The sequence below is a fragment of the Coregonus lavaretus genome, assembly GCF_964263955.1.
Source record: "Coregonus lavaretus genome assembly, contig: HAP1_SCAFFOLD_57, whole genome shotgun sequence".
NCBI classification, from domain to species: domain Eukaryota; kingdom Metazoa; phylum Chordata; class Actinopteri; order Salmoniformes; family Salmonidae; genus Coregonus; species Coregonus lavaretus.
Genome location: NW_028160194.1, coordinates 2106057 through 2121436, shown reverse-complemented (window position 1 = coordinate 2121436; position 15380 = coordinate 2106057).

The window sequence follows — 15380 nt, the reverse complement described above, 5'->3', positions numbered from 1 at the left end:
TCAGTGTGGAAGGTGAGAGGCAGGCTGGGTTTTGTCCTCACTGTTGATGTTACCGGCCTCAGACTTAATCTGAGTCGTCCAGTAGTAATATAGAGAAACTCAATTCAGTTATTCAAATACATTCATCATCAATGACTAAAATAATTAATCTAGTATTAAAAGACAATTTAATAAACACAAGTAGTCGATTCATAGCCTGTTCATCATTAAACAAAATATGTTTAGTAACATAAAATAATCCATCCAAACTAATGCTGAAAACTGATCATCACACATCTTTATTTGATATACACTGAGTCCACAAACATTAGGAACACCTTCCTAATATTGAGTTGCAACCCCCTTTGAGTTTGAGTTGATTTATTCTTGCTCACCGATAAAACTGAAGAAATGCAGAATTTACATGACTAATAACTGCAAAACACTCATTTTAAAATACATAACACAATATGTGACATAAGTAGAATACAGTCAGCCAGTTCTTGTCCAGTGTTGTTGTTTTCTTATTTCTTATTGGCATGCATACATCAAGTGCAGTTTGAATGCAGGAGTTGAACGTCTCCACTGGGATGCTGGCCTATATTGACTGCAATGCTTCCCACAGTTGTGTCAAGTTGACTGGCAGTGGATTTCTACTCCGAATAGCTCGTTCCATCTCCCACAACGGATGTACAATTGGAATGAGATCTGGTGCCTCGGAAGGCCACTGCAGTAACCTGAATTCACTGTCATGTTCGTGGAACCATTCCTGGACAAGCCTTGTGGAATGGAACATAATCCTGCTGAAAAAATCTATTTGCAGATGGATAACTGCTTGCCATGAAGGGATGCACCTGATTGGCAATTATGTTTAGATATCCTGTGGCATTCAAACGTTGCTCCACTTTTATCAAGGGGCCCAATATGTGCCATGAAAACACACCCCACACCATCACCACCAGACTGCAATGCTGACACACGGCATGTATGCATGTACTCGTGGTTTCCTCAATACCCTAGTCCTCTCAATATATTTACAGTAGGAGCCATCTAAGCACTGCAAAACTGACAAGGTGCACACTGATCAGTAAAGAGATGCTAACATTCTACAACGTTCCCATTCCTCTGCACAGTTCTCTAACAGTGAGAAACAATAGGATTACAATAGTGTTCTACGCTTTCTTCATTTGATCCAATCCACTACCACTTCTTATGTATACGTTGGTGTCTTTTTAAATTGCACAATATGTAGAATCTCATCTCACAGTCAGAGCAGGAGTAAGGCTTCTCTCCTGTGTGTATACGTTCATGTATTTTTAAGGAGCCCAGTTGAGAGAAACTTGCCCCACAGTCAGAGCAGGAGTAAGGCTTCTCTCCTGTGTGTATCCGTTGGTGTAGTTTTAAGCTTTTCTGATGAGAGAAATTCTTCCCACAGTCAGAGCAGGAGTAAGGCTTATCTCCCGTGTGTGTTCTCTGATGGAATTTTAGCTCAGATGATGTTGTGAAGCATTTTACACAGTCAGAGCAGGAGTAAGGCTTCTCTCCTGTATGTATACGTTCATGTTGTTTTAAGTGGTCCAGTCGAGAGAAACTCTTTCCACAGTCAGAGCAGGAGTAAGGCTTCTCTCCTGTGTGTATTTTTAGGTGTATTTTTAGCTTTGATAGAAATGGAAAAATCTTCTCACAATGTGGGCAGTGGTGAGACCTCTTAGCTCTGTGATATTCTTGCTGTTGCTCTCTGGATGTAGAGAATGTCTCAACATGGTCTCCTGTGTGAACAACAACAGAAGAACCAGTCAGTTGGTGTCAATCAAATGTATTTTATGAAGCCCTTTTTACATCAGAAGTTGTCACAAAGTGCTTTACAGAAACCCAGCCTAAAACCCCAAAGAGCAAGCAATGCAGATGAAGAAGCCATATCATCCTCCACTCACTATCACAAGGGTTAGTGTCATCCTCCACTCAATATCACAAGGGTTAATAACTACACAGACTCATTTCATAGAACTTCAAAACACTGGCAGTATGTCTACTTCACTTCTTTAGTCTACTCTCTAATCACTCCAGATAGCCCAGTAAATAAAACAAATGCTGGCAATACTGGTGTCAAACCATGTACAGTGCTATGAAAAAGTATTTGCCCCCTTTCTAATTTTCTCTACTTTTGCATATTTGTAATGCTGAATGTTATCAGATCTTCAACCAAAACCTAATATTAGATAAAGGGAACATAAGTGAACAAATAACACAACAATTACATTTTTATTTCATAAACAAAGTTATGCAACACCAAATTCCCCTGTGTGAAAAAGTAATTGCCCCCTTACACTCAATAACTGGTTGTGCCACCTTTAGCTGCAATTACTCCAACCAAATGCTTCCTGTAGTTGTTGATCAGTCTCTCACGTCGCTGTGAAGGAATTTTGGCCCACTCTTCCATGCAGAACTGCTTTAACTCAGTGACGTGTGGGTTTTCAAGCATGAACTGCTCGTTTCAAGTCCTGCCACAACATCTCAATTGGGATTAGGTCTGGACTTTGACTAGGCCATTCCTAAACTTCAAATTTGTTGCTTTATAGCAATTTTCATGTAGACTTGATTGTGTGTTTTGGATCATTGTCTTGCTGCATGACCCAGCTGCGCTTCAGCTTCAGCTCACAGACGGATGGTCTGACATTCTCCTGTAGAATTCTCTGATACCAAGCAGAATTCATGGTACCTTCTATTAAGGCAAGTCGTCCAGGTCCTGAGGCAGCAAAGCGTCCCCAAACCATCACACCACCACCACGCTTGACCTTTGGTATGATGTTCTTACTGTGGAATGCAGAGTTTGGTTTTCACCAGGCATTACTGGAACCATGTCGTCATTGCATAACTTTGTTTATGAAATAAATTAAATAAAAATGTAATTGTTGTGTTATTTGTTCACTTATGTTCCCTTTATCTAATATTAGGTTTTGGTTGAAGATCTGTTAATATTCAGTATCACAAATATGCAAAAGTAGAGAAAATTAGAAAGGGGGCAAATACTTTTTCATGGCACTGTAAGTGTCAGTAGCATGAAATAATATCTACCTTCTCATTGAAACAGTTCATCATGAAACAGTTCTACTGCAACTTTTCATGCACATTGGGAAGTTGGAATGAATAACTCAAACTTAGTTAGATAGAACCTGCTCTTACCCTGAGAAACAGATTTCCCAATCTTCTTCTCCTCTTCTTCATCTTTAATGTTGACATTCAGCTCCAGTGTTTGACTGCAGTCTTCCAGCTTCACTGATGCCATCTCTGGATCCTGCAGTAAACTGGGCTCCACTGTCACAATCAGGACCCAGTGACTGTAGGTTTGGACTCAGTGTGGAAGGAGAGAGGCAGGCTGGGTGTTGTCCTCACTGTTGATGTTACCGGCCTCAGACTTATCTGAATCGGCCAGTAGTAATAAAGAGAAACATTTTTTTTTACATTTTAGTCATTTAGCAGACGCTCTTATCCAGAGCGACTTACAGTTAGTGAATACATATTTTTTTATACTGGCCCCCCGTGGGAATCGAACCCACAACCCTGGCGTTGCAAACGCCATGCTCTATCAACTGAGCTACATCCCTGCCGGCCATTCCCTCCCCTACCCTGGACGACGCTGGGCCAATTGTGCGCCGCCCATGAGTCTCCCGGTCGCGGCCGGCTGCGACAGAGCCTGGATTCGAACCAGGATCTCTAGTGGCACAGTTAGCACTGCGATGCAGTGCCTTAGACCACTGCGCCACTCAGGAGACAGATACAAAAAGTTATTGTCTTCACAGTTCTGGCACTTTCTTTATTCTCTAAAAATATTTTCACTTTTTTTTGGTTCAATTATTTAATTCAGTGCTTTACTTGGACTGAAATAGGTGCTAATACTCATTTTGGGTGCCGGTACTGTTTATATTAAGGTGCAGGAGCTCCACAATACTTTTGAGCTAATACCTAACCTATAGTAGATAAATGCATATGCATATATCACTCATGCTGCCAAACATGCCCTCGTAAAACTGACTATCCTACCGATCCTTGACTTCGGCGATGTCATTTACAAAATAGCCTCCAACACTCTACTCAGCAAATTGGATGTAGTCTATCACAGTGCCATCCATTTTGTCTCCAAAGCCCCATACACTACCCACCACTGTGACCTGTACGCTCTTGTTGGCTGGTCCTCACTACATGTTCGTCGTCAAACCCACTGGCTCCAGGCCATCTATAAATCACTGCTAGGCAAATCCCCGCCTTATCTTAGCTCATTGGTCACCATAGCAGCACCCACCCGTAGTCTGCGCTCCAGCAGGTATATCTCACTGGTCATTCCCAAAGCCAACACCTCCTTTGGCCGCCATTCCTTCCAGTTCTCTGCTGCCAATGACTGGAACGAATTCCAAAAATCTCTGAAGCTGGAGACTCTTATCTCCCTCAATAACTTTAAGCATCAGTTGTCAGAGCACCTTACCGATCACTGCACCTGTACACAGCCCATCTGAAATTAGCCCACCCAACTACCTCATCCCTATATTGTTATTTATTTTGCTCTTTTGCACCCCAGTATCTCTATTTGCACATAATCTCTTGCACATCTAGCATTCCAGTGTTAATACTATTGTAATTATTCTGCACTATAGCCTATTTACTGCCTTACCTCCATAACTTGCTACGTTTGCACACACTGTATATATATTTTCTGTTGTATTTCTGACTTTATGTTTTTTACCCCATATGTAACTCTGTGTTGTTTTTTATTGCACTACTATGCTTTATCTTGGCCAGGTCGCAGTTGTAAATGAGAACCTGTTCTCAACTGGCTTACCTGGTTAAATAAAGGTGAAATAAATAAAATAAAATATATATGACTCAAAATCCATTTAGTACAAGGTTACAGATTGTTTTAGACAGCACTATGTGCTAATTTCCTGAATAACCTTGTCTTCACTGTATTACTTCAATCAAAAACCAATTGTATTTCCTGTTCACACCATAGTAACATTTATTGATAAAGACAGAAACAACAGAATGTGTCTGAATATTAGTACACATGTAGAAAACTGATAATCATTACATTCATCTTCAAAACAGTAGTGCGACCGTGAAATTGTCTCTGATGCACCCGCACTGTCCTCACTGAAGTCCGTTGACGCTGACCGAGAGTAGCCGCCATTTTACCAGCTTGGGAATTTTACACAAAACCAATAACATGCAAAACGAACTCAAAATCTCAAATAAATTGATTATTTATTAAACTAACATGAGAAAATTATGTACATTCACTCAGACAACCCCAACATCTCTAGCTATGTGACTTGTAAAATAGTTTTTATCACGTTCTTTCACTCACTCGGTTTGACACAAAAATAACACATCAAACCTTTAACAAACGTGATAATACCTTAACGGATGTGTTAACTAGCATGGTATGACATGTTCTTTCGACATTAGAAAGTTTAAACGTGCTATTACATACCTCTAGTAATAAATAGAAACGGACACAAAGGTTATCTTCTTGAGTACACAGTTCAGACGCTTTCTTTATTGTGAAGAATGGTGCCCGCCTGCCCGGAACTTCCTGTTCCCCCACTACTAACGGTCCGTGCATTCCGAGATCAGATTACAACATTTCATTAAATTACTAAAAAAAAGTGTAAACTGTAGCAATTTATTTCCCTTTATAGTTTATTAGCCTAAGCATGACCTTCATCCACATAAATTCTCTAGGATTGGAACCGGTTCAGGGAAAGAACCGGAAAAAGTGTTCTATACTTTTTAGGAACAGCACAGTTATTTTAAAAGCATGTAATCCAGGTAATAACCTTATTTTCCTTTCCGGGTATTTTTCTCCAGTCCCACAAAAATCGCAACAAAGCTCACTCTAGAAACGTATTCCAGTTTCTGCCTTCCAGCTGGAATGGAAATCTTTGCCAGTGGGTGTGCGTGTGGAAACTACCTGCTCCTCTCATCTGAAGCATAGGTTACTGTATCCTACTGACAATGTTACAAGCATGATTCAGAAATTAGGGAGATATGTTTAATTTGAGAAGAATGGATGAACTTTTTCAATGCTAGTTAAGGATACTATAGTCACCACGTTTCACATTGGATTTATTAACGACAAAAAGGTACGACCTATTTTTAATTATAGTGCTTCACTGCACTTTACAAACAAGGTTGTTAGCTAGCTAGCTAACATTAGCTCTGTTTCAACGTTAAACCAACTCTGTAGTTCCGATAAGCCGACAGAGAAGCAGACGGCCTGACCGATAAGCCGACAGAGAAGCAGACGGCCTGACCGGTAAACGACAGAGAAGCAGACGGCCTGACCGTTAAGCTGACAGAGAAGCAGACGGCCTGACCGTTAAGCCGACAGAGAAGCAGACGGCCTGACCGGTAAACGACAGAGAAGCAGACGGCCTGACCGTTAAGCCGACAGAGAAGCAGACGGCCTGACCGGTAAACGACAGAGAAGCAGACGGCCTGACCGTTAAGCCGACAGAGAAGCAGACGGCCTGACCGGTAAACGACAGAGAAGCAGACGGCCTGACAGATAAGCCGACAGAGAAGCAGACGGCCTGACAGATAAGCCGACAGATAAGCAGATGGCCTGACAGATAAGCAGACAGAGAAGCAGACAGAGAAGCAGACGGCCTGACAGATAAGCAGACGGCCTGACAGATAAGCCGACAGAGAAGCAGACAGAGAAGCAGACACTCCATGTAGGAGACTTTATGTAAAACGCATAGGGCGACAGAAAGACAAGTCACACAGCATGATGTTAAAGTAGAAGCAGCCCATTCACTCAGACATAATAACCCCCTACCAATCATAAGAATACAATACAATGTTTCACACACAAGTTATATGTGCCTATATGTTACAACATGTTGCTTCTCTTGTATTGTCAACATCAATTCCAAATTGTTTGGCTGTCAGAAAATACATGGTTATCAATACCACTAATATATATGAAGGGTGGATATTTTGATCGCGGTATTTCACATGGCCTTGATCCATGTCCTGCCTGGTACTCATGGCTTGTATTGTCATGCTACTTGCAGCAAAACTGTTGAGTCTTATTATTTTGCAGATCTTCAAGCAGTGGAGATGAGGATAATGGTGAAACTGGAGATGATCCGTACAGAGTTCAGGACTGCTCTGAACCAAGTTATGGAGGCCATAGAGGATAATGGTGAAACTGGAGATGATCCGTACAGAGTTCAGGACTGCTCTGAACCAAGTCATGGAGGCCATAGAGGATAATGGTGGAACTGGAGATGATCCGTACAGAGTTCAGGACTGCTCTGAACCAAGTTATGGAGGCCATAGAGGATAATGGTGGAACTGGAGATGATCCGTACAGAGTTCAGGACTGCTCTGAACCAAGTTATGGAGGCCATAGAGGATAATGATGAAACTGGAGATGATCCGGTGTGGGGATCTATTTTCTCATAATTGGATCTGTATGTGATGAATAGCTTAGAAGGAATGCATTAATGATAAGCATAGAAGGTTTGTACTATACTCAAATAAATTGTTTCACATAACCAGCTGTGATTCATGTGAGGAACGTTAGGGGGTAGGACAGATAAGACTCGTATTTCTTACAGATACGAACACTGCCTCTTTGTTGTCTGTGAACTGTCCTTGAACGTAGGTACAGTGGAATGGTGTCTTTTGGGTGCTGACTACAGGTTGTTATGATAAAAACTTATGCCTGGCAACAGTGTGCAACAAGTGGAGCGCCAAGGGTCTGGGACCAGCCGGTGCGCCAACGGATTGGCTGAGTAAGTCCAAACCACGCTCAGTCTCTACTCTGATTGGCCAGCAGGGAGTGGGAAATATCTCTGTCAGAGTATTTGAAGAAGAACCTGTAACAATGGATTAGTTCTCTGAGTGCCCTGCGTGGTATTTCAGTGGACCCGTATATACAAACCTTCATACTTATCATACATACATTTTGCATATAATAAATTTAGCTTGGATTGAATATCTCTTGATTATGTTTGATTCTTATTCCAATACCAGATTTGAATTACGCAATTTCTAACACCGTACAGAGTTCAGGACTGCTCTTAACCAAGTTATGGAGGCCATAGAGGATAATGGTGGAACTGGAGATGATCCGTACAGAGTTCAGGACTGCTCTGAACCAAGTTATGGAGGCCATAGAGGATAATGGTGGAACTGGAGATGATCCGTACAGAGTTCAGGACTGCTCTGAACTAAGTTATGGAGGCCATAGAGGATAATGGTGGAACTGGAGATGATCCGTACAGAGTTCAGGACTGCTCTGAACCAAGTTATGGAGGCCATAGAGGATAATGATGAAACTGGAGATGATCCGTACAGAGTTCAGGACTGCTCTGAACCAAGTTATGGAGGCCATAGAGGATAATGGTGAAACTGGAGATGATCCGTACAGAGTTCAGGACTGCTCTGAACCAAGTTATGGAGGCCATAGAGGGAAATGGTGAAACTGGAGATGATCCGTACAGAGTTCAGGACTGCTCTGAACCAAGTTATGGAGGCCATAGAGGATAATGGTGAAACTGGAGATGATCCGTACAGAGTTCAGGACTGCTCTGAACCAAGTTATGGAGGCCATAGAGGATAATGGTGAAACTGGAGATGATCCGTACAGAGTTCAGGACTGCTCTGAACCAAGTTATTGAGGCCATAGAGGATAATGGGGGAACAGGAGATGATCCGTACAGAGTTCAGGACTGCTCTGAACCAAGTTATGGAGGCCATAGAGGATAATGGGGGAACTGGAGATGATCCGTACAGAGTTCAGGACTGCTCTGAACCAAGTTATGGAGGCCATAGAGGATAATGGTGAAACTGGAGATGATCCGTACAGAGTTCAGGACTGCTCTGAACCAAGTTATGGAGGCCATAGAGGATAATGGTGAAACTGGAGATGATCCGTACAGAGTTCAGGACTGCTCTGAACCAAGTTATGGAGGCCATAGAGGATAATGGGGGAACTGGAGATGATCCGTACAGAGTTCAGGACTGCTCTGAACCAAGTTATGGAGGCCATAGAGGATAATGGGGGAACTGGAGATGATCCGTACAGAGTTCAGGACTGCTCTGAACCAAGTTATGGAGGCCATAGAGGATAACGGTGGAACTGGAGATGATCCGTACAGAGTTCAGGACTGCTCTGAACCAAGTTATGGAGGCCATAGAGGATAATGGTGAAACTGGAGATGATCCGTACAGAGTTCAGGACTGCTCTGAACCAAGTTATGGAGGCCATAGAGGATAATGGTGAAACTGGAGATGATCCGTACAGAGTTCAGGACTGCTCTGAACCAAGTTATGGAGGCCATAGAGGATAATGGCCTTTTTACTTCACTTTAATCCAGTCGGTCAATTTAACTAAATGATTGTGCTAGTAAAAAAGGAATGTAGTAGGGAGTCGACGTTAAACCGGCATTTTGATCATTTGTTTATGGAAAATAATGACCAGTTTGTGTTATTTTGACTTCCAGGAGCGGGTCGAGGAAGAGACTGTGGATGAGGATGGAGCAGCAGCACCTGAATAAACATAACATAGTGATTCACTTTTAGCTTTAAGCAGTTTTACAGTTCTTGATTGGAGTGCAGTGTTCATGTTTTTACTGACTTGTTATTTTGAGCTTATTGCTGTGATTTTGTTTACGAATCTAGTGTGATACAGTTTATGTAAAAAGAGAACTTATTTTCTGGCATTTTGCATATTTCGTCAGTGGACACCTACCGACAGGATACTGTGTATATGTTCAGGGTAGATTAAATGACGTGTCTTAAGGGTCCTCCCGAGTGGCGCAGTGGTCTAAGACACTGCATCGCAGCTGCGTTGCTACAGATGCTGGTTCGATACCTGTCTGTGTCGCAGCCAGCCACGACCGGGAGACCCATGAGGTGATGCACAATTGGCCCAGCATCGTCCGGGTTAGGGGAGGGTTTGGCCAGCCGGAATGTCCTTGTCCCCATCACACTGTTACGTACGAAAGTTACGTTCCCAGTGGTTACCAGAAACTGCATTTTATGGGGCTCTCAACGTACTTTCTGATGTTTAGCAACATTATGAGGTTGACTTAAAAATACACATATTTAACGGTTTAAAATTCCCCACATTTATACGTCCTGAAAAGACTTGGGACATAAGCGGACACCACAGCTGCGTAGAAGGAACGTTTCACAATAACGTTATCATGACTTATGTAGGGACTAAAATCACTTGTCACGTCCTGGAACGTAATTTTGTTAGCTGGGAAAGCTCACTCTAGGAACATATTCCAGTTTCTGCCTGCCAGCTGGAATGGAAACCTTTGCCAGTGGGTGTACATTTGGAAACTACCTGCTCCTCTCCTCTGATGCATAGGTTACTGTATCCTACTGACAACGTTACAAGCATGATTCAGAAATTAGGGAGATATGTTTAATTTGAGAAGAATGGAATAACTTTTTCAATGCTAGTTAAGGATTCTATAGTCACCACGTTTCACATTGGATTTATTAACGACAAAAACGTAAGACCTATTTTTAATTCTAGTGCTGCACTGCCCAAACAAGGTTGTTAGCTAGCTAGCTAACATCTGCTCTGGTCCAACGTTAAACCAACTCTGAAGTTCAAAGACATTCAAAGTTCCTCCATAGAAGCCGCTCCTCCGTAGGTATAATTCTGTGGGCCTAATTCAGATAATGCAGGTCATAACACGATGCCCAGGTCTTCAATGCAAGCATCCTCTAACGAGCTCTTCTCAACCGCAAAATGTCGCGCCCTACACTGTGATTGGCAGCACAGTTTGCTCTGAATGATTTTCCTATACAGATACTCTGTGGTTGTCACGATAATTTTGTTATCTCAATGGTTGAAGTCAAACACTTCTTAAATCTTTGAATAATTCCCAGAGGTATAAATCTCTAGTTTAAATAAATTCAACAGACCCCTTACTGCAATGGTCATTCTTTATTCATTGAGAGTGCTCTGAAAATCATACAATGCACAACGTTTTGTATACCTCTACTACGCCCCTAAGTGGGCCAATGAGAAAGTCCTAGCCCATATTTAGGCAACTGTCACATTTCTCTGTTAGCTAGTTGTTTCTTCCTGTATCTATTTCACACTGGTTTCAGAAGACACAAATACTCCTCTGTTGCTGGGCAAAAATGCATCTTATACAAGCACATATGATTAACTCTCTAAGCTCTCTCACTGTCCTCACCCTAGGTGGGGACATGTTTTTCAGTGTCTAGTTTCACATCCTGTTTTCTGTTGTTGGTTTCACAGTTGCATTCTGCTTGCATAGATAAAACAATAAGCCAAAGCCCTTGTTTTACTTCTAACTAAGCTAAACACATTATCAGATTGTAGTTTTATGATTCTAACACATTTCACAAAGAATCGGAGTGTAATAATTAGTAATTACCAAATTCTTCTATCAGTGGTGTACTAGTGTATTTATTCTCCCACTTGGATGTCACTTCCACAAGCTTTAAATTTAGGGGCAGGTTGTCAGGATGGGTAATGTACTGTACACATTAAGTACAAGTACTCCTAAAGATACACTTCATTTTAACTAGCTAATTCCTGTGTAACAACTAGTAATTACATTGTACTTGGCTAACATTACATGTTCTATGCTTTGAAATAGGGTCTTATTCTTCATCTGGGACTTGTATTTATTATGGATCCCCTACACTTCCTGGGATCCTGCAAAATTAAGGCAGTTCATACAGTTTTAAAAACATTACAATACATTCACAGATTTCACAACACACTGTGTGCCCTCAGGCCCCTACTCCACCACTACCATATCTACAGTACAAAAATCCATGTGTACGTGTGTGTATAGTGCGTATGTTATCGTGTGTGTGTGTGTGCATGTGTCTGCACCTATGTTTGTGTTGCTTCACAGTCCCCGCTGTTCGATAAGGTGTTTTTTATCTGTTTATTAAATCTAATTGTACTACTTGCATCAGTTACTTGATGTGGAATAGAGTTCCATGTAGTCATGGCTCTATGTAGTACTGTGCACCTCCCATAGTCTGTTCTGGACTTGGGGACTGTGAAGAGACCTCTGGTGGCATGTCTTGTAAGGTATGCATGGGTGACCGAGCTGTGCGCCAGTAGCTCAAACAGACAGCTCGGTGCACCCAACATGTCAACACCTCCACTTTGAGCCATGAGAGATGCATATTATTAATATTAGCTCTCTGTGTACATCCAAGGGCCAGCCGTGCTGCCCTGTTCTGAGCCAATTGCTCCTTTTTTGTGACACCTGACCACACGACTGTACAGTAGTCCAGGTGTGACAAAACTAGGGCCTGTAGGACCTGCCTTGTTGATAGTGTGGTTAAGAAGGTAGAGCAGCGCTTTATTATGGACATATTTTTCCCCATCTTAGCTTCTGTTGTATCAATATTTTTTTGACCATGAAAGTTTAAAATCCAGGGTTACTCCAAGCAGTTTAGTCACCTCAACTTGCTCAATTTCCACATTATTTATTACAGGATTTAGTTGAGGTTTAGGGTTTAGTGAATGATTTGTCCCAATTACAATGCTTCTAGTTTTAGAAATATTTAGGACTAACTTATTCCTTTCCACCCACTCTGAAACTAACTGCAACTCTTTGTTAAGTGTTGCGGTCATTTCAGTCGCTGTAGTAGCTGACATGTATAGTGTTGAGTCATCCGCATACATAGACACTTGTATTAGATCTGTTTTCGTAAACTCAACCAAGTTAACCCAGATGGGACGCTTTATTTTGGAGGCAAGTGATGGCAACAACATTGACTGGAGATATATTTTGAACTGTGCACATTCATGTTTAAGTAAATTATTTTTTATTTTACCAGGTAAGTTGACTGAGAACACATTCTCATTTACAGCAACAACCTGGGAAATTGTTACAGCGGAGAGGATGGGGGATGAATGAGCCCATTGGAAGCTAGGGATGATTAGGTGGCCATGATGGTATGAGTACGGTGGCCGGGAAGTGCAAAGCAACATTACAAAGAATGAAACACTTTTACAAAGCTCGAGACAAATTTACATTTTGGAAAACAAATTTACATTTTGGAAAACAAATTTACATTTTATAAAACAAATTTACATTTTAGAAAACAAATTTACATTTTAGAAAACAAATTAACAAGACGCAAAACACTTTTACCAGTCCCGAAACAAATTTACAAATGACAGATTCGTCACGGAAATGGAATGTACCATATACCGGAAGTGACACGGAAGTGATGAGCGTGGAGTTTATGGCGTCAAATAAGTTTATGGTGACTGCCCGAACATGGACTGCGGCCGAGGGATGTTTTGCCCGTTTTGTGGCAAACACATGAACAGCTTAACGCGGTTTTGCTTTACTTGTGGTCGGTGTTTGGAGTTTTTAAAGGACGCGGACCAGACGGAAACACCAGACATACTGCATCATTGCGTTCAATATTTTAACGAGGGTCACTCGTACGCTGTAATCGTGGACATGATGTCAAGTCTACACGGTGTAAACATCAACTTGAGGACTCTTAAAAGTAAACTGAACGAAGCCGGGTTGTACCGCAGAAAGGATTATTCCTCGCCAAACGCCGTGAGTAACGCCATCAGATTTGAACTTCGTGGACCTGGACAACTACTCAATGGGACCTAACTATATGTGGCACGCAGATGGTTATGACAAACTTAAGCCATTCGGTTTGGCCATTTCGGGATGCATAGATGGATTTTCACGTAAAGTATTGTGGCTTCAATGTGGACCAACAAATAATAACCCAACAGTGATTGCTCACTATTTCATGTCATGTGTGCGAAACCTCGGTGTCATCCCCATGAGACTGAGGACTGATTGCGGCACTGAGAACGGCATAATGGCCAGTGGCGGCTCCTGAAAAAATTCTCGGGGGGGGCAATTTTTCTGATGATTTAGGTGACCTACACACATTTTAAAAAAGATATGTCCAGCAACAACATGAAGACAGGGGTAGCATATAAGTCAATACCAGAAGCATTTATTGACTGATCTCAAAAGTGTTGGCTTACCAGGGTTGGTGGAGCCCTCAGTTTCATCTTTGCCTCGCAAAGCTAACTCAAACACTCCGCAAAACTTCACACACTGGATTAGCCGGCTGAGGATGTGGCGGTTCTTGCTAATGTCGTAGTAAATATATTTGTTATAGTGAATATGGAATATGATATGTTGAGTAAAATGTTGTGCTAAGATCTATTTAGGTCAGGAGCTGGTTATAAGTTCTGTTCCTATCCAATAACAATGGACAAAAGGGTCCTATCTTGTCAGCCTTGTCAGTTTCAGTTCTCCAGTAAACTTGTGATTATCAACACTAACCTCATCGTTGTGGCGGCGGACAGCTAGCCTGTATCCCTCATCCAGTTGAGTGGGAATGTTCACTCTCCCCAAAGCAGACAATCTCAAACAGCTATCCATGTGGGTCTTTGACAGCTCATGTTTCTTAATCTTTCCTGAAAGATGGTGCATGTCCGTTACACACCAATCGCTGTCCAAGCGGTGCTGTCTGCCGTGCCGCCTTCAGGGTGAAAGAGTAAGCAGGGGGTAGCAGAAGACTGCATTAGCTACATCGCAGCCTGCTAGCCAGGTTTTTCGTTCGTACCAATTTTTGGAAAATCCTCGGGTGTAGGACTTCCCCCCTTTAGTAGAAACCTGTTGAATTATTAAATTTGGTCTGGGAGGTCCTAATTGTTTCGTTGCCAATTTATCTTCATTTGTTCGCCGACAAAAAGGAACTTCTTTCAAAGACACAATCGAGTTGCACTGAAGCCTAGCCATTTTTACAGTAGTAGTGAATTGATTGATGAGGCTACCCGCTCTTTTCTTAGTTACGTTCATGGTTACGTTACGTATGACGAAAGCGCGTAAGTGCAAGCCCTCAGAAACCCATAGAGATTGTATTGAAAGCTCTGATATTTGAAAAAAATAGATTTTACATGGGAGTCTATGACAGACTTCTGGGCGATTTTCAACCTGACTGAAATCGCCCCAAAAGGGGGGGGGGGCATTTGAAGCACGACTTTAGCCTGATTGGACATTTAGTGGCACTGTGGCAGATCAGACGTCTAGATTACAACACTGATAACTACTGTTGCCGTGATATAATTGATTAGAAAAAAAATCCCTTCCTTTTCCCGTTTGGCAGTGCGTCGCCCATATCGCCCTATTGAACACACCGCCCCTGATAATGGCTGCAATTCAATGTACCCTACGCCACCATCACAGTGACTACTACTCTGGAGCGTCCAGTCACATGTACGGCTCATCTATAAATAACCAGCGTATTGAGTCCTGGTGGTCTATATTTAGAAAGGGAAGGTGAGTTGTCTTCATAAAGGGTCATTGCATCTTTTGGTCATTCGA